Source organism: Dermacentor silvarum, chromosome 8, assembly GCF_013339745.2.
Source record: "Dermacentor silvarum isolate Dsil-2018 chromosome 8, BIME_Dsil_1.4, whole genome shotgun sequence".
Classification (NCBI taxonomy): Eukaryota; Metazoa; Arthropoda; class Arachnida; order Ixodida; family Ixodidae; genus Dermacentor; species Dermacentor silvarum.
The window spans coordinates 120,845,452-120,870,451 of NC_051161.1; the positions used below are offsets into that span (position 1 = coordinate 120,845,452).

General features: G+C 47.5%; 1 protein-coding gene across 2 annotated transcripts in view; it reads left to right on the forward strand.

The window, feature by feature from the left end:
• Window positions 1-25,000, forward strand: part of LOC119462379 (probable glutamate receptor) — a 125,757-nt gene that overhangs the window by 56,921 nt on the left and 43,836 nt on the right. The window lies entirely within an intron of this gene.

The following is a 25,000-nucleotide window of genomic DNA, read 5'->3' on the forward strand; positions in this document are numbered from 1 at the left end:
ACCGGACCAGCTAGCGCCACTTCTGGCGCCTCCTTAACGCCTAGACGACACCAGGCGCAAGCGAGGCCCGGGTTGGTACGCTAGCTCTTTCTTTCTCTTGTTCCCACCGCTGGCGCGGCCGGACGCGTTTCGATGGAGCCATGTAATAAACATATTCTTTTCAAGAAGTTGTCACCTCTACTTGCCATGCCAGGCTAACGTCCCCAGCATTCCCCTCCAGCCCTCATAGTGCACGAGCGCGGCCTCCGAGCTCTTTAATGACCATTCAAATACGCCGAATAAAGTTCTACGCGTGCCTCTAGCCTTCAGCAGAAGCCCACCGCCAGCAGTAGGACGCCGTGCACATTCCAATCCATGTTAATACATCCCGGCAGCTTCATCGTTGCAAATGCGCACCAGCGATGACGCATTCCGCTCGCTTGCTGTGAGCCAATGGCTAAGCCAACACTGCAGAGCGGAGGTTCTTTATATTCTCGACGAGCGGCTGGTGCCGAACTCTGGAAGTGATTTCACGACACGTTTTCATTAGAAACAGCAAAGCCGGTCCTGAATTTAGAAAAATGGCATGCCCCAGCCGATCGCCGCGCTAAGTGACTCGACAACGCAGTTCCGCACGCGCTCGCCGCTGGATTTCCTTTATTTTGTTCACAGTTAGGTAATAAAATATTACAGGGCGTCACCTATAAATATTTTACCCAGCGGAAGCACACATTCTGTGGCCAGTACGGCGTCATTTAACATCGATGCTAGCGTTCAGAGACGATCTGGCCTTGCAGAATGCCGTTTCCGACAACCATAAACATTCTTTACGCTGTCCTACAGAGTACCACCATAAAGATAATTGGTTAAGAGCATCAGCTTGTCAGGGCACAAAATAAACTAACAGTTTCAACTGGTAATGCTGCAGGCTTGGAATATGTGATCGCGTTTAGTGTTTTGTTGAATTCTAGCTACCACGTTAAGACGCCGTTGTGGCTAAGCTGGATAATGATGAGATAGGCTTTTTATTGCGACAGCAATTATATGGACACTCGAAGCACATTTATGCCGTGGTTGTGGTCGTAGACGTGGTCGTGGATGCCGCTGTGAGGTTCCGCATAAAGTGCAAGCACGGTAACATTGCCGCCGCGCGCCGTACTCTGTATGTGCGAGTGTAAGTTTGCGAGGGTCAGCCGACGAATGCGGCTCAATTTTACGCGCGCGAGGAAGAAAGGCGGGGCGGAAGCGCACTTCTGGCGCGCGCGAGGCATGGGGGAGTTTTACTCCGGCGGTGGCCGCGCGGGCGCCGTATCTTGAAAGCGATCTGCGACGTATGAAAAGTGCGTGCCCGCGCGCCCCTCATCTTCAAGGTGATTTGCGATGTGGACAAAATGCAACTTGTGCCGGTAGCTTCGTATGCGCTGTATTTTCGACGTTTAGCTCGCGTTGAAGTGAGAGACGGAACTAAGGTCAATTCGCTCACTGCTGCTGAAGTTCCTCCTCACTCCAGCGTTTTGACAGCGAGCTTCCGCAGTCATTGAGAGAGATGTGTTCATGTTTACCTGTGCACGCGTTACACCTGTTAATTTAGTTGGTGAGCGAATGTTTACAGTTTATAGGGCCGATAGAACTACTATCGTTAGTTCATGTAGTTCTCTACTAATTTGTTATCACAATCTATGCTTCACCTTGTGGGCGAAAATGTGCCATTTCCCCACCTTAACAAGTTTTCGAACCAGCGAGCGCGTGGGTTACAATGGAAGTAGACGTTATTTGAGCAGTTAACGTCGTAAGAGAGGAACAAGACTTTAACAACACACATGTTGAGCGCCGACTTTCAACTGCACTCTAAAAAAATAAGACAGCCATGGTCAAAATGCAATTATTCCCTTTAGAACTTTTTTACAGGGTTGGAGTAGAGGGTTTATACGCTACCCTTGAAACCAAGACTGTATAAGCAACTGCAAAGAATACCACGCGCTCTACGACGATCTCCCCAGTAAATATAAACTGGTTTTAACACAAACTTTGTGTTTGCTTAATGAAGGAAATATATGTACTAGTCTGTTTCTTTATTTTTCTGGCTTGATTCGGCTTTCCACGCGCTCGCCTGCGTTCCAACGCGTCCTTTTCAAAAGCTTCTCTCTGTTTTTGCGTGCCTACCGTCACGTACGACGGTTCGTCACGTAAGACGATCGCTTTCAAGATAGGCCCCGCAGCCGCGAGCGCATTGACCTTCGCGCTGCCTCTCGCTTCAACGCGAACTAAGCGGCGAGAACACAGCGCACACGAATCAGCACTCAGCGCACTCTGCGCATCGCAGATCGCTTTCAAGATAGGGCTCGCGTAGCCGTGTCACCAGAGTACGGTTCCTCATGGTTGATAATGTTCGAATCGAGAGGAGGTAGCGTCATCAAACACGTCTACGTACGAGGTCTACTAAACGTGACAATGTTAAATTACGTCACGTACTACACCACGCATCGGCCAGTGCTCATAGTCCACGAAGCAGCGCCATAATCCAAACGCACCATCATATAACATGAGTGGACATTGCTACAATGATGATGATGATCCTTTATCATGGCTCGCACCCACTCAGGGGGATAGGCCAAGAATCGGGCGGCAGTAGGTAGCTAAAAAAATTCTTTTTGAAAATCAGAAACGCAAATTAAAAGAGAGCAAAAGCAAAAACAAAGAAGATTTAGTATAACTAGACTAGTGTGCCAACGAGCTGTCAGACTAACTGAAGGGTGAATTTTAAAAGAGGTTACAATCAAGGTCAGAATAAATACAATGTTACTAACGAAATTGGAGAAACAAATTTAAGTGAAATGATAATGATTGGATAGGTAGAATAAAGTTACAATAATTAACAGGGTAATCGGCTTGTTTCAGTTAAAAATTCAAACACTGCGCAACAAACGTTACTGTGACAATGGGCAAGGGTGGAGGCCCCAAATGTTAATAATACTGGTGTATTTAATTTTAATCCAATTGTGCAGAGTGGAGCTACGAGTAATATCTTTCTCTGGTTCTAATACCGTCGGCATGGTAAAAAATAGTGGTCTATTGTTTCAATATCTTTAAAATTGTGGCACAGAGGGGACGTCGTCAGACGAGCTCAATGTAAATAGAAATTCAATTCCGGGATGCGACAGCGTAATTTGGAGTATGCAACTTATAACTGTCGAGAAGGACACCACTGATTATTCCAGTCAAAATCGATATGATGATATATGTTGTTTTCTGGCGCAAGGGCCAGCTATGGCCAAAGAGCGCCAAGACGTGGTGTACTGAGTGAGCAATGGTATGATCAATGACAGTGGGTAGGTGTAGGGTGGCTGTAAAGGGGCCTAAAATTCTGCGCACTAAAGGTGCGTAAAATACAAAATTAATAAGATCATGACAATGATGTGATAGGGCGCAATGAATATGGTATAAAAAATCTGTGAGCGATACAAGGCACTACTGCCTCACAGAGACCCTTAGAAGCAAGAGCCTGGAGGAGAGTGCATTTCAAAATGCTGTCGCAGCAGCGTCCTCTGAAAGAGGGCCCTGCTACGAATCTCTCGGGCGAAGAACTTGCAAAATGTCGATGTCGTTTAAAAAGGCTAAAACTGAGTCGTGCTGAAATACCGGGTCATTAGCTAAAAACATCGCTGGGTGAAGGGGTATGTTCTCTCTATAGGCTTGAACAAAGTGTTTCTTTCTTTCAGGTTCTATTAATGGACACTGTACTAGGATGTGAAGTACAGTAAGTGCTTCCCCGCATCTAGTACAGGTTGGGGGTTCGCCTCCAGACAGCAGGTAATTATGCGTGCTGTAAGTGTGTCCTATTCTGAGCCTACAGAATAGGACATCATTTCTTCTAGATTTCGTGGTCGATGGCCAGTTTCCTAAATGGGGCTTAATTAAATGGAGCTTGTTATGAGTCTGGCCGTCCCACAAACGCTGCCAATGGACTCGAAGTCTCTTGCATAGATATGGCTTCATATCATGAACAGGGACGGGCATAGATGTGTTGCCAGCTTTTGCCTCGACGGACGTGGCAAGCTGGTCTGCCAGTACATTTCCCTCGATGTCTCGGTGTCCTGGCACCCAGCACACCACAACATGCTGCCCAGATGCATAAATACTACATATGAATGAATAAAGCGATACTATTATGGGATTTTTGTGCCTTTTAAGAGATTTTAAAGCTTTTACTACGCTCAGCGAGTCTGTGTAGATGATTGCTTTGGGTATTTTCGAGTCCTTGATATGTTTAAGAGCCGACAGTATTGCAAAAGCCTCTGCTGTAAAAATGCTCGTTTGTGGGTGCAGGGCGTCGGCATCTGAAAATGATGGGCCAACCGCTGCATAAGAGACGCCAGCATGAGACTTTGATGCATCGGTGTAAAATTCCGGACAGGAGTATTTATGCTGCAGTTCAAGGAAGTGCATTCGAATGTGTGCAATGGGGGCGTGCTTCGTAACATGTAAAAAGGACAAATCACACTCTACAATCTGCCACTGCCACGGTGCGACCTGTATAGTGGGTGTCATTAGACGATGTTCAAAAAGTGGGACATCCATTTCCTCAGCCAGACTTCTCACACGCAACGAGAAGGGCTCTCTTACTGCAGGGCGGTTATGAAAGAGGTGGGAGCTGGACAAATCATTTACGGTGGAATATGAAGGATGTTCACTGTTTGCGTTCACTCTAAGGAAATATATGAAAGCTGTGTAGGTCCTCTGCAAGTGGAGGGACCACTCATTGGATTCCACGTAAAGGCTTTCTACAGGGCTTGTCCTAAAGGCACCTGTAGACAAGCGAATACCTAGATGGTGGATGGGGTCCAGCATCTTCAACGCGGTTGGGGTGGCTGACTGATAAATTATGGCCCCGTAGTCTAGGCGTGTTCGTATGAGGCTTTTATACACGTTTAAGAGACATTTTTTGTCGCTACCCCATGTAGTGTGTGACAACACTTTTAAAATATTCATTGTTTTCATGCACTTGTTTTTTAGATATTTTAGGTGTGGTATGAATGTCAGCTTTGTGTCAAGAATTATGCCTAAGAATTTATGTTCCGTTTTTACAGGTAGACTCTGTCCTTGCAGGTGAATGTCGGGGTCGGGGTACAGTCCTCTCTTTCGAGAAAAAAGGACGCAGGTGCTCTTTTGTGGATTTAGGCAGAACCCATTCTCGTCTGCCCATTTAGCCACCTTGTTCAGACCAAGCTGAACCTGCCGCTCACAGATGGCAAGGTTGCACGATTTAAATCCAATCTGTACATCATCGACGTACGTTGAATAGAACATGTTGCGTGGGATGCATAGACGCAAGGAATTCATTTTTATAATGAAGAGAGTGCAACTGAGCACCCCACCCTGCGGCACTCCGGTTTCCTGCACAAAAGGTCGTGATAAAGCATTGCCAACTCGAACACGGAATGTGCGATTCAGCAGATAACTTTCAATCACATTTAGCATATTACCACGTATACCAAAGTGGGAGAGGTCTCTCAGTATCCCAAACCGCCATGTGGTGTCGTAGGCCTTTTCCATGTCTAGGAATACAGACAGAAAGAACTGTTTGTGAACAAAAGCTTCGCGTATCTGCGCCTCAATACGTATCAAATGGTCAGTGGTGGATCGACCCTCGCGAAAACCGCACTGGTATGGGTCAAGTAGTTTGTTTGATTCTAGGAAATGTAGTAGGCGACGGTTTATCATTTTTTCGAAGACTTTGCAGAGACAGCTAGTTAGTGCTATAGGCCGGTAACTCGAAACAGACGATGGATCCTTGCCCTGTTTTAGGATAGGGATCACTATGGCCTCTTTCCAGGCAGACGGGATCTCACCAGAAGACCATACAGTGTTGTAGAGGGAAAGGAGGGTTTTCTGTGTTTCATGGGGAAGGTGCTTCAGCATTTCATATATTACACGGTCAGCTCCTGGAGCAGAATTATTGCAGCAGTTTAGTGATGCCTGTAGCTCAGCTAATCTTAATGGCTCGTTATATGGCTCATGTTTTTTGCATTTTCGTTCCAGCTTCTGTCCTTCTATTCTGGCTTTGTACCGTTTAAACGTTTCGGAATAGTGCGATGAGCTGGACACTAGTTGAAAATGTGCGCCCAGGAGGTTCGCTTGGTCTTCCAAGCTGTCGCCCTGTGTGCTTACCAAAGGGAGTGAATATGTTTGTCGTCCTCTTACCTTATTTACCCTGTTCCAGACTTTGGATTCATCTGTATACGAGTTTATACCTGATAAAAACTTCTGCCAGCTCTCTCTTCTGGCCTGTCGGCGCGTTCTCCTGCCTTCGGACTTTACCTTCTTAAAATTCATAAGATTCTCCGCAGTAGGAGAATCACGTAACAACCCCCACGCTTTGTTCTGTTTCTTACGAGCGTTCCTACATTCGTCGTTCCACCATGGGACACGGCGTTTGCATGCCACACCACTTATTTCGGATATGGATTTAGAGGCGGCATCAATTATGAAGGTAGTGAAATACTCAACAGCAGCATCGATTCCTAACGAAGAGATGTCAGCCCAGGAGATGCTACTAGTAAGAGTGCGAAATTTCTCCCAATCGGCTGTACCAACCTTCCATCGAGGGGCTTGTGGTGAAGACTCATTTACTTTGGTTGTTGTAAGTAGTATTGGGAAATGATCGCTCCCGTAAGGATTTTTGATAACTTCCCATTTAAGTTCAGAAAATAGAGACGGGGAAGCTATGCTAAGGTCAATAGAAGAAAAGGTTCTGTTTGCGATACAGTAAAACGTAGGTTCCTTCTTATTCAGGAGACACGCGCCAGAGGAGAAAAGAAATTGTTCAACAAGACGACCTCGCGCATCGATACGAGAGTCGCCCCACAGACTACTGTGCGCATTGAGATCACCAAGAACAAGATAAGGTTCTGGCAATTCGTCTATAAAGGACTGAAATTCATGTTTGTGTAAGTGGTAATGTGGGGGTATGTAAAGCGAGCAAATGGTTATGAGTTTGTTTAGAAGAACAAGTCGAACTGCCACTGCTTCAAGGGGCGTTTGTAGCTGCAAACGTTGACATGCTATGTTTTTGTGAATCACAATGGCAACGCCTCCTGATGATGCGAGAGCATCATCGCGATCTTTACGAAACGTAACATACTGTCGGAGAAAGTTCGTATGTTTTGATTTTAAGTGCGTTTCCTGTACACACAGCACTTTCGGATTGTGTTGGTAAAGAAGTTCTTGGATATCGTCGAGGTTCCTAAGAAGGCCTCTTACGTTCCACTGCATAATTTTCGTGTCCATAATGAAGTTAAATTGGTGCTGTGTGTACGAAACGAAACGTGTTTTAGCCTACAGAGCCGTTTGCGGCCCTGTAATTTTGGTTTTGTCTTTTCTAGAGCGGTCCAAAGAATTTGGCCGCTCTTTAGGTGCTGGCTGCACCACTTTGCTTGGAGTAGTGTCCATAGCCTCTTGCGAAGCGCTGGACACTCGCTCTAACGAGCGATGTGTACGTCGTGTAGCCTTCGCCTCGAGGGACGAAGGCTGTGGCCTCACCAGCCCGGAGGCCGATGGGTCCTCCTTAGCCTCTGAGCTGCGATGGCTGCTGCCAGCGCTAGTGGAGGCCTCGGGTGTGACCGATTTCGAGAGGGGCAGGGCAGCCTTAGCTGCTCCCACCATGGGGGCGGGTGGCAGTCCCCTGAGTACGCTGCGCGTGCCTTGGGCGACCGCCGGGGTCCGTCGTGATGCTGCCCCCTGTTGCACCACTTCGGCAAAAGAAGTTTTCATTGAAAATGAAGGTGAAAGACGCTGTCGTGCTTCCCTGAAACTGATGTTCTCTTTGACTTTGATAGTGATTATCTCTTTTTCTTTCTTCCAGGCTGCGCAAGATCTGGAATATGCGGGGTGGTTGCCATCGCAGTTCGCGCAATGGGCCTCAGCAGTACATTCATCAGCAGAGTGATCTTTTGTAGCGCATTTCGCACAAGTTAGTTGTCCTCGGCAGCTTTGAGAGGCATGGCCAAACCTCTGACATTTGTAGCAGCGTCGTGGATTTGGAATGTAAGGTCTTACACGCAGTTTGAGGTAGCCTGTTTCTATTGCATCCGGGAGTGTGCTAGAGCCAAATGTAAGTACTATGTGTTTGGTTGGTAATTCTTTGTTGTCGCGCCTGATTTTTATGCGTTGTACATTTATAACGTTTTCTTCTTTCCATCCATTCAGGAGTTCTTCGTCAGTCAAATCCATGAGGTCGTTGTCTGAAACCACACCCTTGACGGTGTTCATTGTTCGGTGTGCGCTGACAGATATGGTTTTATCACCAAATGCCACCAGGTTTGCGAGTTTCTCGTACTGCATTTTGCTTTTTACTTCAATCAGAAGGTCACCACTAGCCATCTTGGTGGCTTTGTAGCCACTTCCAATGACCTCAGTGAGACATTTTGACACTAAGAAGGGTGAGATGTTTATCGCTTTTTTGTCAGTGTTTTCACAATGAATCACGTGGAAACGTGGGAAAGTTTCAGTGGTCTTTGCGAAGAAGTTCAGGGATTCATCGGTGCGCCCTCTTTTAAAAAGAGGGCGATCAGGGAGTTTGGGGTATGAGGATGCCATACAGCTTAAAATGATTTCGGCAGCGGTGCCAGCCGCCCACCGTGGAGCCCAACAAGGGGACGCGACAGGGTTGTTATGAACAAGACCTGCCAACGCCAGCTGTACACAACCACTATAACCAAATATGATATAACCAAGGTTGGCTATCTCACACAAGGTTAACCCTAGCTGCCTGGAAAATCAGAAGTTCAGAAGTGAGAAGGAGACAGGAAAGATTCAAAGTGAGAGAAAAAGACGAAGGATTGAAGAGGAGGACAGGAAAAGGCAACTACCGATTTCCCCCGGGTGGGTCAGTCCGGGGGTGCCGTCTACGTGAAGCCGAGGCCAAAGGGGTGTGTTGCCTCTGCCGAGGGGCCTTAAAGGTCCAAACACCCGGCTTCGGCTCAACCCCCAGGATCCCCTTTTCCCCGGACACGGCTAAGCCACGCACGGTTAAACGCGGGAGGGTCCGACCCTCATGTGCTCGGGTCCGTGGTGTCGCAACACACCAAACGCCTGCTGACGCAGACGCCCCTGCGGGGCCAGTCAAAATCGAGATGCTGAAAGTCTGTAGATGGAATCAGCGATAATTTGCTTAAATCATTTCGTAGGCAAAACGTTCTGAATCTCGATGCAGTGACGTAAGCTGTACCCGGTAAAATATAAATCACAGGTTCATTTAAAGATGTTCTGGCTAATAAATCTGCCATTTCGTTTAGGTATAAACCGCAGTGTCCAGGAACCCGGAACAAATTAATTTTTCGTAACGTTGTAGGGACTAAATTTTGAAACACATTTAAGATAGTTGTATTCGTTGCCCAGGAAAGCCATGCACATACCGACCGAGAGTCTGTTACTACGACAGCCTACTAGGTTACTACTAGGTACTAGGTTGTTGTTGTTGCCTCTTACTACTAGGTACTAGGTACTCGCCTCTTCCTCGTCGTCTCATGCTGGTCTCCGTTAACATTTCGGGAACGCAACAACACTTCTCCGTTTCACGATTCTTTCTCGGTGTTTCTCGCACTTATACCAAATACAGTAGCATACGACGACGAAACAGCAGGTGATTAGTTGCAAATGCTTACGCGTCATTTAGATAACTCCCACACGAGATTTTTCAGTGTAATCTTTTGCTTGCGATTTCTGCATATACCTTGACCACGAAATTGGTCGCCCGCGTTCTCTGCGCCGCTGTAAGGGCTGCGTTTCGTTTACGCTTCCGCGCCGCATTCTGACGTCTCCGTTCCTCGTCACTGAGTAATTTCTTACTGCGTGGCATAGTCACAGAACTTTCGTATTCAAAGTAATACAAGCAATGAAGTCACCCAGCAATGGTTATTTTCGGACCTATGATGCGATGCAGGTCCCCCGATCTCGAGTGCACCGGTTGCGTGTCCAGAAAATTGTAAGCATAGTTTCCTGAAATTTTCGCATGAACATCTGGCGGGTGTGTTGTCGGTAACTGGCAGCTTTCTGGCAAAGTATCGCGTCGGAGGTTTGCGCGCCCACAAGAAGGTGGTGGTAAGCGTACGTAAGTTTGTGTATACACAGAAATTCCCGTATTGAAGACTAAATCCCGACACGTTTTTTTTTTTTTTGGGGGGGGGGGTGGGGATCACGAACCATCAGGACAAATGCAACTATAGATATATTGATTGATTGATTGATTGATTGATAAACTTATTAGCAAGTCAATCAGAGTTTTGTCTGGGTAGGAAACAAGCCCGGGCATCCATCCAATGAATTCTACGCATTAAAAGAAAATGAAAAGTGCTTGCCGGTGTGGCGCGTATGCACGCGCACGTGCGGGAGGCCTCGTTGGCACGCGAACACGAGGCACGTCGACAGCCGTTCCATTTCCAGTTGCCAACGACCTGCGCTCTGAGCGACCTCCGAGAAGAGAAGCGGTCGACGACGGACGTCTCAAGAACACAACCAGCACGACCGCACTCGGACGCGGCAGGAAAATAATTCTCTCCGCCACCAGGCGTGACTACCAGCTATAGGAGACGTTGCGCGCCAGAGAAGATCGGAGCGCGGACGAATCGGCAGCCGGTTGCCACCGCCTCGATGACGGCTCCAGAGCATCACAACCGGCGCCCGACGACAAGCGAACGCCAGGAACGACAGGGACGACTTGCGAAGACGTCGCCGACACCGAAACCAACTGGGGCCGCTATATGCGCTTTGGGTGCGATTTCTGCGTCTGCCGAGGTTTCCGCCTACGAAGACCACGCAGAATACGAGAGGAGCTACAGAACAAGTGCCGCCGACCGACGCCGACGCTCCGACCACCGTCGAGGAACCGCCAAACGAGGTTGCTTGCCGGAAGCAGTCATCGAGGACCTGGTCATCCTCGAGCGACGTCGCCTGCCCGCCGTCACCGGGATTCCGAAGCATCGGCGTCGCTCGTGGCTCTGCGCGTTCTACTCCTCCGGCAGCGCCTGTCGCCCAGGTACAGTGACAGCCGAGAGCCGAGGCTCTAGCCGGTTCCGGGTCTCGACCGACGGTGTTGCGCGGAGTGGGGAAGGCGAAAAGTCGGCGGCTGTGTTACTGCGTTGCCTCCAGCAGCCGCGCCGTAGAGGACCGCTGGCACGGGATCACCTCCGCGGCAACGACGGTGCCGTGCGTCGCTGATTGGCCGGACAGGCGGCACCGTTCCAGTCACTTCGGGTCGAGCTGGGCCATGTCGAGTTCCGGCGAGACCCGGCCACCGCGCGCCCGTAGACAGTGACGGGGAAAGCTGTCGGCTGAACTTGGGGGCGTTCTCGCGGCCAAGCGGAAAGGAAGGGCCGGCAAGTTGGACTGCGACTACAAGAAAATTAAGTGTGTGCTACTTAGCGCGCACCTCACTCGTAATTCTAAACTCTGTGTGAGAAAAAACAATTCCAATCTACTGTTTTGTATTAGGTTTTGTTTTATTCTAAAACGCCACCAAAATATATTTGAAATATTTGCCTTTGCAATTCTCCGCTCTTCGGACTCTGCGCTGAGTTGCCGTAAAATTGCTTTTGCGGCATATCTGCCTTTATGACGCGGCAGCATTAAGAGCCGCGTTCGCAGAAAATCCGGTGACATCGTCCGGCGTCCGGCGCCGTAGCAGGCGTTGGCGTCCTGTGCGCGAAAAATATTCTATACGCCGCTAAAGTACTTCTATCATTAAAGTTTCTCACAGTTTTTGTAGGAAAGCTGTATATACCTAGTTGAAACTCTCTTGGTCCGACCACAGAAACCCAGCGGCGGAAATAAACCTATCAAAAAAATTGTCGCAGTTTCACCTAAAAGGCGAAGCATAAATTGCGATAGCAAATTTGTAGATAGCTATACTGTTGTATCGTGCAGGATACTGGAAGGAGACATTACAGACATTACTCAGTCCCTGACTGTTTATTCTATCTTCATCTTTCTCTTCAGGCCGGCTCCAAGCACGCGCCATCTAATGGCGCTGCAGTCGGCAGCGATGCCTTATACAACATATCCCCTCTTGGAAAAAAAATACAAAACACGAAGAAAAAAAAACAAAACGGTTGTTTGTCCATTATTGCCTAATGTAGTCCTGCAGCTTCTTCGGCGTCTTCTTGTTACGGGCGCTTCTTCTCACGCGGGCTTCGCATCCCGGCAGATTAAATGAAGCTTGTTGCGTGCGCTCTGCAGCAGGTGGTTCATGGTTAAAGCGTGCCATTCTCATAGTTATCCGCGTTTGACGTGCCAGGTTGTGAAGGGTGATTTACAGCTGCAGTAGCGGAATTATCGGATGCCGGTGACCAGTTCATGACAGCACAGGTACCGAACTTCATTTTGCTGATAGCTTCGCGGTGAACGGCCGCTAACTTGGAAGCATTCCAGACACGGCCATCTTCTAACAGGTAAGAGGCGGGTCCACGCTTCTCAATAATTTTCTTGGGCGTAGAAAACTGTGGAGATAGCTTCCCATGAACTGCAGGTAATTTAACCCGGACGTAGTCACCAACGACGAAGTTGGGTTCCTTGGCACCGCGCTTTTCATCGGTGTAACGCATCGACTTGATTTGCTTGTTCTTGATGCGCTCTCGCAACTCCTGCGGTGCCTTTGAAGGGTCCGTGCTGAAACATTTGTCAGGCAATCCCACAATGTCGAGTCTGGTTCGAGGTTGTCGTCCATGAAGAAGAACAGCGGGTGCAACACCAGTAGTCGCATGAGGCGTACAGCGATATGTTTGCAGGTAATCAAGCATTGCTGTTCTCATATCACGGCGTTCTAACAGGGCCAATTGAATGTATGACTTTAATACCCTGTTAAATCTTTCAACCAAACCATTAGCTTGCGGGTAATACACAGAAGAGTTATAATGCGTGATTCCGCGCTCTGTGAGAAATTCTTCAAAATTCGCTGAAGAAAATTGTGGTCCATGATCGGATACGATACCGCGTGGATATCCTTCCCTTGCGAAAAGTTCAAGTAGAAATTTCTTCACTGTATATGTTGTCGCATCTCGTACGAAAGCCACCTCTGGCCACTTGCTGTAATAGTCAATAACTGTGATGGCAAAACGGCAGTCGGCTGAAGCTTGCGTGAAAGGTCCCACAATGTCGATAGCGACTTTTTCCCAAGCTTTCTCGGGAAGAGTGACGGGCTGCATTGGAGCTGCAGATGTACGCGCGGATTTGTCGCATGACTGGCAAGTTACACATGTGCGCACAAGTTCTTCAATGTGATTATCCATGCATGGCCACCAATATGACTCTCTAAGACGAGCTTTGGTGCGACTAATTCCTGGGTGTGACTCATGTGCCAGATCCATAACACGGCGTGTCAAAGTTGTAGGCACGACAATCCTGTCACCCCGGCACAGAACGTCGCTAACAACAGAGAGTTCAGATCGCACGTGAAAGTACGGTAGTAGATCTTTTGACAAGGATTTCTTGTCAGGCCAAGAAGTAGTGATAAACTGCTTCACTTGAGAGATAACCTGATCGGCGGCACATGCTTCTTGAAGCTCTTGCATGGTAACTACTGGGGACAGAAGACATATAAATTCTTCTTCGGGTGCATCGCGGATGAAATTCTCTAGGGGCAGCCGGGAGAGTGCGTCAGCCACGACGTTTTCGCTACCCTTCCTGTACTCCATGGTGTAGTTGTAGCACAGCAACCGTGATGACCAGCGCGCAATCCTTAACGGACGGTGACCTGTGCCTTTCGTTGAAAGGAGCGTAACCAAAGCAGCGTGGTCTGTCCGCAAAATGAAAGGTCGGCCCCACAGGTAAACGTGCCAGTGCTCGCAGGCCCAGACGCAGGCAAGGGCCTCGCGTTCACCGACCGAGTACTTCCGTTCATGTGGTTGCAGAGTACGAGAGGCGAACGCGACAGTTTGCAGTGATGTTCCGTTATCCTGCTGCAGTACAGCACCTAATCCATATCCTGAGGCATCAGTTGTAACGTACACAGGTAACTGAGGATCAAAAAGGTGAAGAACTTCGCAAGACGTTATCAGAGTTTTCAGCTGCTCCAAGCCGCTTTGTGCTGCTGCAGTCCAAGCGAAAGGCGCATTTCCTCGAAGCAAAGCACGCATTAGGCTCCAAAACATCAGAAAAATGCGGGATGAACTTGGAGTAGAAGCCTGCAAGTCCCAGCAGCGAACGAAGTTCATTGATATTTGTAGGTGAATGGTGCCTTGGTTATCGCCTCGATAGATGACGTCAGTGCGAATAACCCTTTGGCGCTGACAACATGGACCAAGGAAAGTCAACTCTGCGACGTCAAAAACGCATTTATGATTGAGCCTGAGACCAGCATCAGAGAGCCGTTTCAAAACCGCGCGCAAATTGACCAAGTGATCCTCTCGGGAGCGTCCGTACACGATTATGTCGTCAATGTAAAATAACACGCATTTGCATCCTTTGAGGATCATATGCATCATCTTCTGAAACGCTGACGGTGCCGATGCCAGTCCGAAGCAAACCCTCTTGAAGCGGAATAGGCCGTCGTGTGTTATAAACGTCGTAAGATCACGACTTTCTGGACTTAGTGGCAACTGGTGATATGCCGAAGCTAAATCTAGCTTGGAGAATCGCTGTGCTCCAGCCAAGCTGTTCAAAAGTTCCTCAGTTTGTGGCAGGGGAAAACTGTCCACCACTATAGCTTTGTTTGGCTCTCGTAGATCTACGCACATGCGAATCGAGCCATCCTTTTTTCTGGCTACAACAATTGGTGAGACCCACTCTGAAGAGTCGACGCGCTCAATGATGTCCTGAGCTTCTAATTTTTGTACTTCTGCCGAGACTTGCTCACGAATGACGAGTGGTAGTCGTCTCAGCTTGCTGGCCACTGGTTGAACAGACGCTCGAACTCTGACCTTGTGAGTGAAACCCTTGACAGTTCCTAGCTGTTTTTCAAACAAGTGCTCGAACTCGGAACGTAATTCAGGAGGTAGCACAGGAGTTTCTTGTGTCATTAGCAGACACCTGAGCGGCGATCCTTGAATCTTCATATCCAGAGCTGCGATACCATCTAAACCAAGTATGGTTGTTCCTCCAGGCACAACGTACAGAAGAACAGAAGTGCATCGGCCGTGAAATGTGGCTGGAGCAATGAAACATCCTTTGATTGGAATTGCTGACTTAGAATAATCGAGGAGCTGGACGGATGTTGATGTCAGAGGAAATGCAGTAGCAAAATGACGTTGGTAAAGGTCTTCGGCTAGGATTGAAACCGATGATCCGGTGTCAATCAGGAACGATACGGAAACTCCTTCAATTTCCAACACGGCATAAATTCCCTTCTTACGGCTCCAGATGTGACAAACACTTAAGTGATAGTCTGGGTCAGCTGTATCTTTGTCGTCTTCCGCAACATGCTGGACTTTTTTCTCAGACTTTCGGAGAGACTTGCAGACCTTTTCCAGATGGCCAATCTTTCCACATTTATTTACGACACTTATGTGTCCTAGCTTTGCAGAGAGGGCTATTCGCAAGATGGTCTAAAGAACCACAACGATAACACTCTTGCTCTTGCAAGGCTCGACGACTTGCAGTTTGCTTCTTATAGCATGTGCACGTGCCACAGTGCTTCTCTTTGATCTCTGAAGTGTTTTCGTCATTAACGTGATGCACTTGTGCTTCGTGTCGTGCAAGTTCTTTTGCTTCTCTTGTCGCTTGATCATGCTGTCTCGCAATGGTAAGAGCCCGAGAAAGCGTAAGAGACTCTTCCAGTAGAAGACGTTCGCGCAAATATTCACTGGTAGTTTTTTCTATGAGCTGGTCGCGTATCATATCGTCCGCCAAGTCACCGAAATTGCATGCTCCAACGAGACCTCGTAGCACGGTGACGTAATCGACGGCCGTCTCACCTGGGGCTTGTGCACGTCGACGGAAACGGTGACGCGCTGCAGTGACGTTGACAGAGCTCTTGTAGTGGTCTTCAAGGATCACAATGGCGCGGTCGAACTCATCTGGGCCAGGAGCCGTCAACGTCTCTCCAGCGGCGCTCGAAGCCAAAAGGCGCGGGTCGTCTTCCGACGTCAGAGTCTGGAAGATACGTTGTCCTTCCAAGCCCAAGCAGTTGAGCAGAATCGCCTTCCGACGCATGGCAGGTAGGTCGGAGGCGCCCGACGCCACCATGTAGTTCTTGAACGCTTGAATCCATTGCTCCCATGGAATGACCGGGTGTCCAGGTGAGGATAGGAAAGGGGGTGGCGGTTGTAGTCCCGAAATACTCATCGTATAGGATGATAGGCAGCAATCGAAGGCACAGATGAGGGGCAAGCCGATAGCACATGGGCTGTTAAATCCTCGTCGCCAAATATGTTGTATCGTGCAGGATACTGGAAGGAGACATTACAGACATTACTCAGTCCCTGACTGTTTATTCTATCTTCATCTTTCTCTTCAGGCCGGCTCCCAAGCACGCGCCATCTAATGGCGCTGCAGTCGGCAGCGATGCCTTATACAACACCTAGCCTTCTTTGTTTGAAACGAGGAAGCGGCCCGGCATGCGCAGAGTGAGCTCGCGTTGACGAACGTGGCTTTATCTCGGCATTTTATTGCCTGCTGTCTTCGCGCGTTCCCCGCCATGTTTGTTCACTGACTGCTGTCGAGCAAACTCCGGAGAGCGAGAAACTCGGGGCATCCTGCATGGCACCCTTGCATCGATGTTTTTATTGCGATAGCAATTATATGGACACTCCAAAGCAGATTTCTGCCGTCGGCGTCGCCGTCGCCGTTGCCGTCGCCGTGAGGTTCCGTATGACGTCAATGGAGATGAAATCGTCGCCGCGCGCCGCCGAACGCTGTATGTGCGAGTGAAAGGGCGCGAGGGACGCGCGCTTTCACGGGGAGTGAACGCACGGCGGAGAACAAACGCGCGTTCTGTGCCGTGCTCCCTTAAGGGCTGCAAAAGTAGGCGTCTCTTTCCTCCTTTACAATCACCATATATGTAGAGCAAACGCGCCTTCTTTTGACGCACGAAAGGCCGTTGGGGGGGGGGGGGGGAGCAGGGAAGGGAGGCGTCGTTTAGCTGCGGCACCAAGTGCCTATTTATATCAGAGGCTCCGGCAACAGTCACCAACGCCGCACGCATTTTGTGCGAACGCGGGAAAAACGCCGACGGCGTCGACAACACTGCTGTGTGTTGCCGGTGCTGCTGCATGTCCAAGTTTGTACAGCGGATAAAACTACTATCCTTACTCCGTATAGCTCTCTACTAAGTTGCTATCGCAATTGATGCTTCGCCTTTCGGGTGAAACTGCGACAACTTTTTTTCCTGTAGGCCACAACAGTTCTTCTTATCAGTCATAATTGATATCCGGCAGAAACAAATATTCGACAACTTTGAATTGTTCATTCTTAGTCGAATATAAATCGAATACCATAGACTGTTCGATTCGTATTCGAAATTTCGAATATTCGAAAATAAGCAAGAATTTGAAACACTGAAATATTTAACATAACATTGAAAGGGTACCTGTGGTACGACCCAGCACTGCGGATAGCGGAAATTTCAGCGTTGACTGTGGTCATTTAATGAATCTGGATTTAAGACAATATGACAATTTTGCGATGGCGAATTAGTGGAGCCCATCAGAAATATGGCAATAACTCATGAGTTCCTCAAGTAAGTCATCATTATACTCATCTTTGCACTCACCATAATCATTACCCTATTTAAGTTCCCCGCAGGAGACAGGCCACTGGTGGTGACCTCTAGTTCACATGTGCACTTGTTCCAATTGCAGTATTGTGACCATTCAGCGACCTAGGTAAGTCAACTCGGTAAGAATTCTAAGGCTATAGCACCGGTTTCCAGTCGCCTGTCTCCGAAATCTGGCAGAAAATGCACTGGTGTTACACTTACCAATTTTAACACAAATCCTTCATTTAGCACGGCGGAACAAAACACGGATGTATGCCGTAGCTGATACAGCAGCCCATCTCTGGATTCCTATTAAGTTCACGTGCGTCAATGACTGAACGGTGTCAATTTTGCATCTGGAATACATTTTTTAAGATTACTAATAAAACGTTCATAAATATGTGTTTTGAGAGCTTCTTAGCGATTCACAATTTGTTATAGGAGACTTGCATAACACTGACCAACCCATGCTGCGGTCAGGCGACTCTGGTCATCGGCCGCCATTATGAGACACGGGCAGGCCCTAGCAGCCGTTGTGCTTGCATCACCGCGTTCTTCTATACCTTTTGTGCTATACTGCTGCAGCGTTCTTACTCCGAAATTCCAGATGGCGACCTATACCTGTGCGTTGCTATGCAAGCTGTGTGTATACGTGTACAGCTCCGACCATAAGGTAAACACAAGTGCGCGCAATTCAATATGGCGTTTAATGCCCCGAATTCACCTTGAAATCGACCGAGTGTGGCCGTGCCGACCGTTCGCCTGTATTTTCTCACACTAACTGTGGCAGTCGAGTGCAGCAACATTGATTGACCAGTCGCTTATTAGTAAACGCAACAGAATGTAGCACGCATATATGCTAGTCATTAGTTTTTCACACTCATGCGCTACAGCACAGTCGCATATTGTCACGTTGTATAGTGACGGCTAAGAACCACAACGGCACAACGAAAGTCGCGAAACTGGTTATTGGGCGAACCTGTCCCCAGCAAGATAAGTAACACTCAGCACAAAGTGCCTTGACCAGTCGCGCGGCAATTTTGCGTGTATTCGCGGGCTTCTTTTACGCTCGGAAATACGATTTTATGTAGCACGTATTGAGCAACAGAAAGCTGTATCGGGAGTTTTAACAGCGGAGCTGTTTAAGCCAGCCGTAAGTCCGTGACGAGTCGGAAAAAAAAATGTCGGCCGATCCATGGCGGTAGTGCAGAAGGGGTCCAAGCGCAATGGCACATACCCCTGTGAACTAGCGAAGCTGAGCCTGGCTAAGTCTATAGCTAAGCATGGTTAGGACTACTTAAGGTGTGAGGCCAAGTGAAAATTGTAATTTTTTTTCAAAATGTCAATTTTTTGTTTTCTGTTTTGTTAGATGAGGAATTTATTCTACATCATTTTGCTGAAAAAAGTATCTTCCTACGCAGTTTCTTTCAAAAGATACATAAAAAAATGTAAACCCACCCGGCGTCTACGAAACCGAAACTGAAAGTGCCAGTTTTCTGTGGAACAGAAAAAATGCCCTGGTTTGCAGTTATTTGCTGGTTATTTAAGAATCGTATCACGTAAAAAGTGTAGCGATGCCATAATAGCATTTTCAACATTTTATTTATCAATTAAAATAATAAACACCTCACCAGGTGGACGTGCAATCTTTTGCACGTGTTGTTTACGTTATGGAGGCGGCACGCGCGCTAAAGGACAACCGGATCGTGTGATGGATGTGTTTACTCTATGTCGCTTACTTTTTCTTACTGGCAGCCACAGAATGGGGAAGTTTAGAGCGCAAAGACGCACAAAATTAAAGTTTGTTGGCAATCAGTACAAGGCGACGGACCTGGAGACGTACAGCAAATACCTGTAATACTGAAAAGCAGGCTAGAAAAAAAAAAAGGAAGCCGAGGTGCAACACGAGCAAAATCAGACAAGGGCAAGACCCAAGACAAAACTGGCTACAAATACAGGGGATTTTAGCTCTCCTGATCATCTTATGTAAGCGCTATGCTTTGAAATCTTTTTGTTGATTTTCTCAGAACTCATCTTTTTACGATTTCTTCAAACGCAAACATTCATAACTTTTTCCCTAATAAAGATTTTTTTGTGAAACTTGGCACAATTCTTTCTCACGTTATTGGGTGTGCAATGAACCTCAGCAAGTAAAATCGTGCCCCAAGTTTTGATATGGAGGCCGTTTACACCAAGGCGCACCCATTGGAAGCACACATGTTTTTGGTTATTTCATCACTATGCTTCGATAATTGATCTGATCTCAATAATTTTGGTTCATTGCACAGATCAAAGCCTCTCCTATATCACTGCCAAAAATTGTGTTTTTTTATCGAGTTAAATTAGAGTTATGACTGTTGGCGTGAGACCCACATTTAATAAAATTTTTCAAATAATAAAAATATTGAAAAAATAATGCAAACTTTAAAACGATCACATGGGCCTAAAAAAGTGTGCTTTATGATGTAGTCCAATAATTTGTATTGTTTATCCTTTTTTAAACTTTTTTCCCCAGCACTTGGCCTCATACCTTAAGCTTAGTATGTCATCGATAGCCAATCGATAGCCAATCAATAGCTAATCGATAATCGATCAATAATAAATACATTCCGGGAAATGCTTGGGGTGACTTGGTGGTGCTCAGCCTAGCCCTAATACGTGGCCAATACCTTGCGATAGTCAATCGATAGCTAATCGATAATCTATCAATAATGAATAAATTCCGGAAAATGCTGGGGATGATTTGGTAGTACAATTAGTGCCATTGTATGTATTGATGTTACTTTTACTTGAAAACATTACTCATTTAGCCTAGCCCAAATACGTGGCCAATACCTTGCGATAGCCATTCAATAGCTAATCGATAATCGATCTATTATCAATAAATGCCGGAAATGCTGGGGATGACTTGGTAGTGCTTAGCCTAACCCAAAAACCAGGACTAGCTAGGTGCCCATCGGCTCCGCTGTCTCTTTAGCATTGCGCCTACAGTGCACGCTTTGCTAATTTTTTAAATGCGAATGCATTTCTTAGTCGGGGCATGTCGCGTCTGTCGGTGTCCGCGCGCCGGCAGGTGTTATCTCTCCGCTCTCACTCCCTCTCCCATAGCAACAGCTGCGGGCGCACGCGCTTATCCTCGCCCCTAGCAACCGGAGCCAGTGGTGCGGGCGGAATAGCGGTGAGTGAGTGGAGAGGAGCGCGCTCTGGCGTGTGAGGGCGCTCGCATCGCGGGAACTCGGCGGAGCTCCCGCGTGTGTGGAGAGAGTGTAGGAGAGGGTAGGTGCAGTGCTTCGCCGCTTCTTCTCTCGCCGTTCGCTCTCTCTCCTCCCTGCGCCCCACTCTCCCGTTCGCGCGCCTCTCTCTCGATCGTTCGCTGGCTGGGCGCCTCTCAAGGCGATGGCAGAAGTCGGTGAAGGCGAATGTCTGACGGCAACGGTACCCCTAGCAAGAAGTGTAATACAATCCAACCCGAGCATTACACCTCTCGCTGGAGGTGACGTCACTGCAGTAGCTTGAACGTCATCATCAACCGGAGGAGAAGAAGCGGAAGACAAGGCTGCGAAGCGAAGAGCGCGTGATGCCGAACGCAAGCGAGCGAAGCGAGCTGCCGATACCGAACTCCGTGCTCGGGAAGCCGCTGCGAAACGCCAACGCCGAGCCGAAGATCCGGAAATGTGTGCTCGATACGCCGCTGTGAGACGTCAACGGCGAGCCGAGAATGCTGAAGTTCGTGTTTGAGACGCGGCGGAGAAACGTCAACAGGTGCCGATGAATGTGTAGATAAATGGTTTCGGTACAAATCCTCGTCTCGTCATTAATTTACGCCATTAAAATTACTACGCCGTGTACTCTCGGCGCAAGAAATGCATTCGCATTTCCTCACGATTCCCTTCGGGGAGGGGGGGGGGGCAATTTTTTTCATCTGGCTTTGCAATCTTTCCATTGACACTTTTAATCTAATTACAACACTTGAGAAGTTGATTAATTAATCAAGGCTAATTATGTAGTTAGGCGGAAAGCGAAAAATAATCTGAGTATCTCCAATGCGACGGCAAACAACATTGCCTTGGTTCTGTCCAGCTACGTGACATTTGCATATTTTTACATCTTGGTGCATGATAGTTGGGACGCCCCGTATACGTATAGATTGCCCTCCTCAGCTCCGTCACCCGCACCCGCAGCTGTACGTAGGTGTCTGTTGCCGATGGGACGCTCGCCGCTGGCACGCGGCCTCCTAACACGGTGCTCTCCTATTCCTCTACACTTCTACTTTTTTTTTCTCCGCTATTACTCCCCTCCTCATCATTCTTGTTACAATCTCAAGTTTTCTAAAACGGATCTGTCCCACGCGCAGTGGGAATCCCACGCACTGTGCGAGATCGCCGGCCGCCTTTCAACCATACAAAGTGAGCGAAGTTGCTAAAGAAAGCTGTGGCTTTAAAACATTGACAACCCTTTATATGAACATATAAGAAATACCGACAAGCTTTCATGCTAATGAAGTAACAAAAAAAAAAGAATTGAAGACCCCGAAGACTGAATTTTTCAACAAAAATTAAAAAAAATTGAACAGGAAATTAGCACAGCGAGAGATGTAAAAAATAAGGCAGAACTTATCTCATGATAACTGTCGATAGTAATGCGAGTAGCATTCGAGTGATGTAGCGACGCGCGATATTTCTGAAGTTTGTTTAACACGTGTGCTTGTCATTCTGAGACGTACGTCGCTTTGGTTATGTGCGGTATAATGCGGTATCCTCCCATGATGGTATATAGCACTCGCTTGCCATGTAACGCTTGAGCACGGCGGCATGCCGACGACTGTACTATACGCCGACGCACTAACGACTATTAAATTCGAAGAAAAAAATGACGTCGATGGAACGACAAAGGCGGCGTATGACGACAACAGCAGGATACCAATGAGATGACCATTCGTAAATGACGATGTTGGTATATAACGATGACGTCGTGACGACACCGATAAATGAAGACAATTGTATGACGACGATGACGGCATGACGAGAGACAGGTGACAAAGCTGAAATGATAACAATGGAACGACCGTGACAGCATCATGACGAATGTTTATACAACCTGCTACAAACGTTGGTCATGACCACGAACCTAGTGGTCGGAGCAATTTTTTAACGCGATAGCGTTAAGGGCCCAGTGTCGCAGAAAATCAGGTGTCGGTGTCGGCGGCGTTGTCCGTTAGAGAAAATTATATTTAGGTATAAGTATACGCCACGCCTTGCTATGCGACATGTCGTATATGAGGGTTATATTGCCACATCATTCTATCGCTAAAGTTGCTCATTCTTACATTCTCGACAAAGATTTATTCCTCGGAATGTTGAGGATGACAGCCCACAAACAAATGCAATGAAACAAAACACCGAAAGCGCATGCCTTTTATGTTATATCTTCTCAGAATGAAACATTTAAAGTGCGAAAAAATAACACAAACCTGCGAATGATGTAATTTCGTTTTTTGGTGCGGCTGCGCACTTCCTCCGCGATCGGCCCATACAAGTGGCCGCGTTTCTACCAGAAAGCTCGCCTTCGTGCATATAGCGTTCGGCGCCAGCGTTTCCCGGTAAACATTACGGCTACATAAGCTGCAGTTGCCGGGAAGCGTGAGAAGCAGTCAGGGATCTTTGAATGCTGTCGCGTGCCACTCTTGAAGGCGTAGCTGAAGCGTCCTCCAATTTTTTATCAACGAATTATTCAGTTTTCTTAAAGAAAACTGGGCCCACTGGGTCGGCGTAAAAGGTGTGACGACAATGACATGACGAGTGTCAGACGACAAATCTGGAATGACAACGATGGAACGACCGTGGCAGCATAAGGACCATGAGCACATACCTAAAAGGTTCAAGCTGGTAGGCAACTTAATCGGGGCCACTGGGTTGGCTTAAGAGTCTAAATAGACGCTAATATATAATTCTAACCACATTCACGTAATAGCAACATATATTTGATTTCGACTGCAACCCTCGTATATTCGCAGGTCCCCCAATTTGAAAAAAAGTTTGGCTCGCGACGCGCTTTCTTTTGAAGGCACGGTCAGAGGAGACAGAGCGATGCGAGCTGCAGTGACGTCACACACACGTGATGTAAAGCAAATGAAATGTTCACTTATGGTTCACTATAAGATGAGAGTTGTCTGCACAAATTCGAAACGAAGCCACAGGTGACTTAGGGTGAAGCCCACTTTCAGTTTTCTTCCTGGTGTTGTTCCCGCCTATTGCTGAAAAAGTTCCCGCAAAATATTTTTTCTTTTTGTCATGCTTTTTCTCGATGTGTTTCGCACGCGTACAGAGATAACAAGAATTTTTGGGGGTATTTATATGTACCGTTACTAAAGAGTTAACAAGTGCTCGATAGCGTTATATGCGCGGCCAATGTTTATTACGGCCCAGTAATGTGCGAGCGGCATTTTAAAGTACGCGATTCAACTAAACGCAAGTGAAATTATTAATGCAATTGTGCAAAAGAAACAGCTTTGATCGAGATTGGTTTATGATTCTGCAAAGTCGCGCAATTCTGCTGCATTTTTTCACACTTAACGGTGTTTTAATGCAAATTCTGCTGCCTCATGTTGCTAGAATTCAACTTCCTTTCCCAAGTCCTACAAATCGCATTCGAAATGCGCTTAGCTCAGTTGCGTAAACGCCCCCTCCCCCTTTTCTTTTCAGGTTAGCAATAATACAGCGATTGTTTATCTAGAACGTATATCTGGTGTTTGCAAAGGAGGAAGCAGAAAATTTTCAATGCATTCGATCCACATGTCCTCAAGATAAGCCCGAAAATAAAAGCGTCCTTCGTAATGTCGATTTAGAGTTCAAGAATGGCAGGTAAGCGGACCAATATCCTCGGTTGCTTGGTTTCTGATGCGTCGCTGTCATCACCTTTCCCGAAGTCCGCTTCGTAAAGAGCACACAATATAATAATTACGCTCCTCAAAACACTTCGCGCTGGCCCATTCAGACAAGTAGTAAAGCGTTTTAGTTACACGCCACGTACAAATGGCTGGTGACAATCTTCTTTCTAGGGTTTTCGTGCCAAAACTAGTCTGATTATGAGGCACGACCATAGTGGAGGGCTCCGGATTAATTTTGACCATCTGGGGTACTTTAACAGTGCATTACAACGCAAGCACACGGGCGTTTTTGCATTTAGCCTCCATCGAAATGCGGCCACCGCGGCCGGGATGGCTGATGACAATCTCAGAATGTAGTTAGGTAAGCGATTAAAACATAAACTGGCCTGTGCCTCAAGAGCTTGGTAAATTGTTGCGTTTGAACAAACGTGGCGGTTGTAACAAGACGAAGT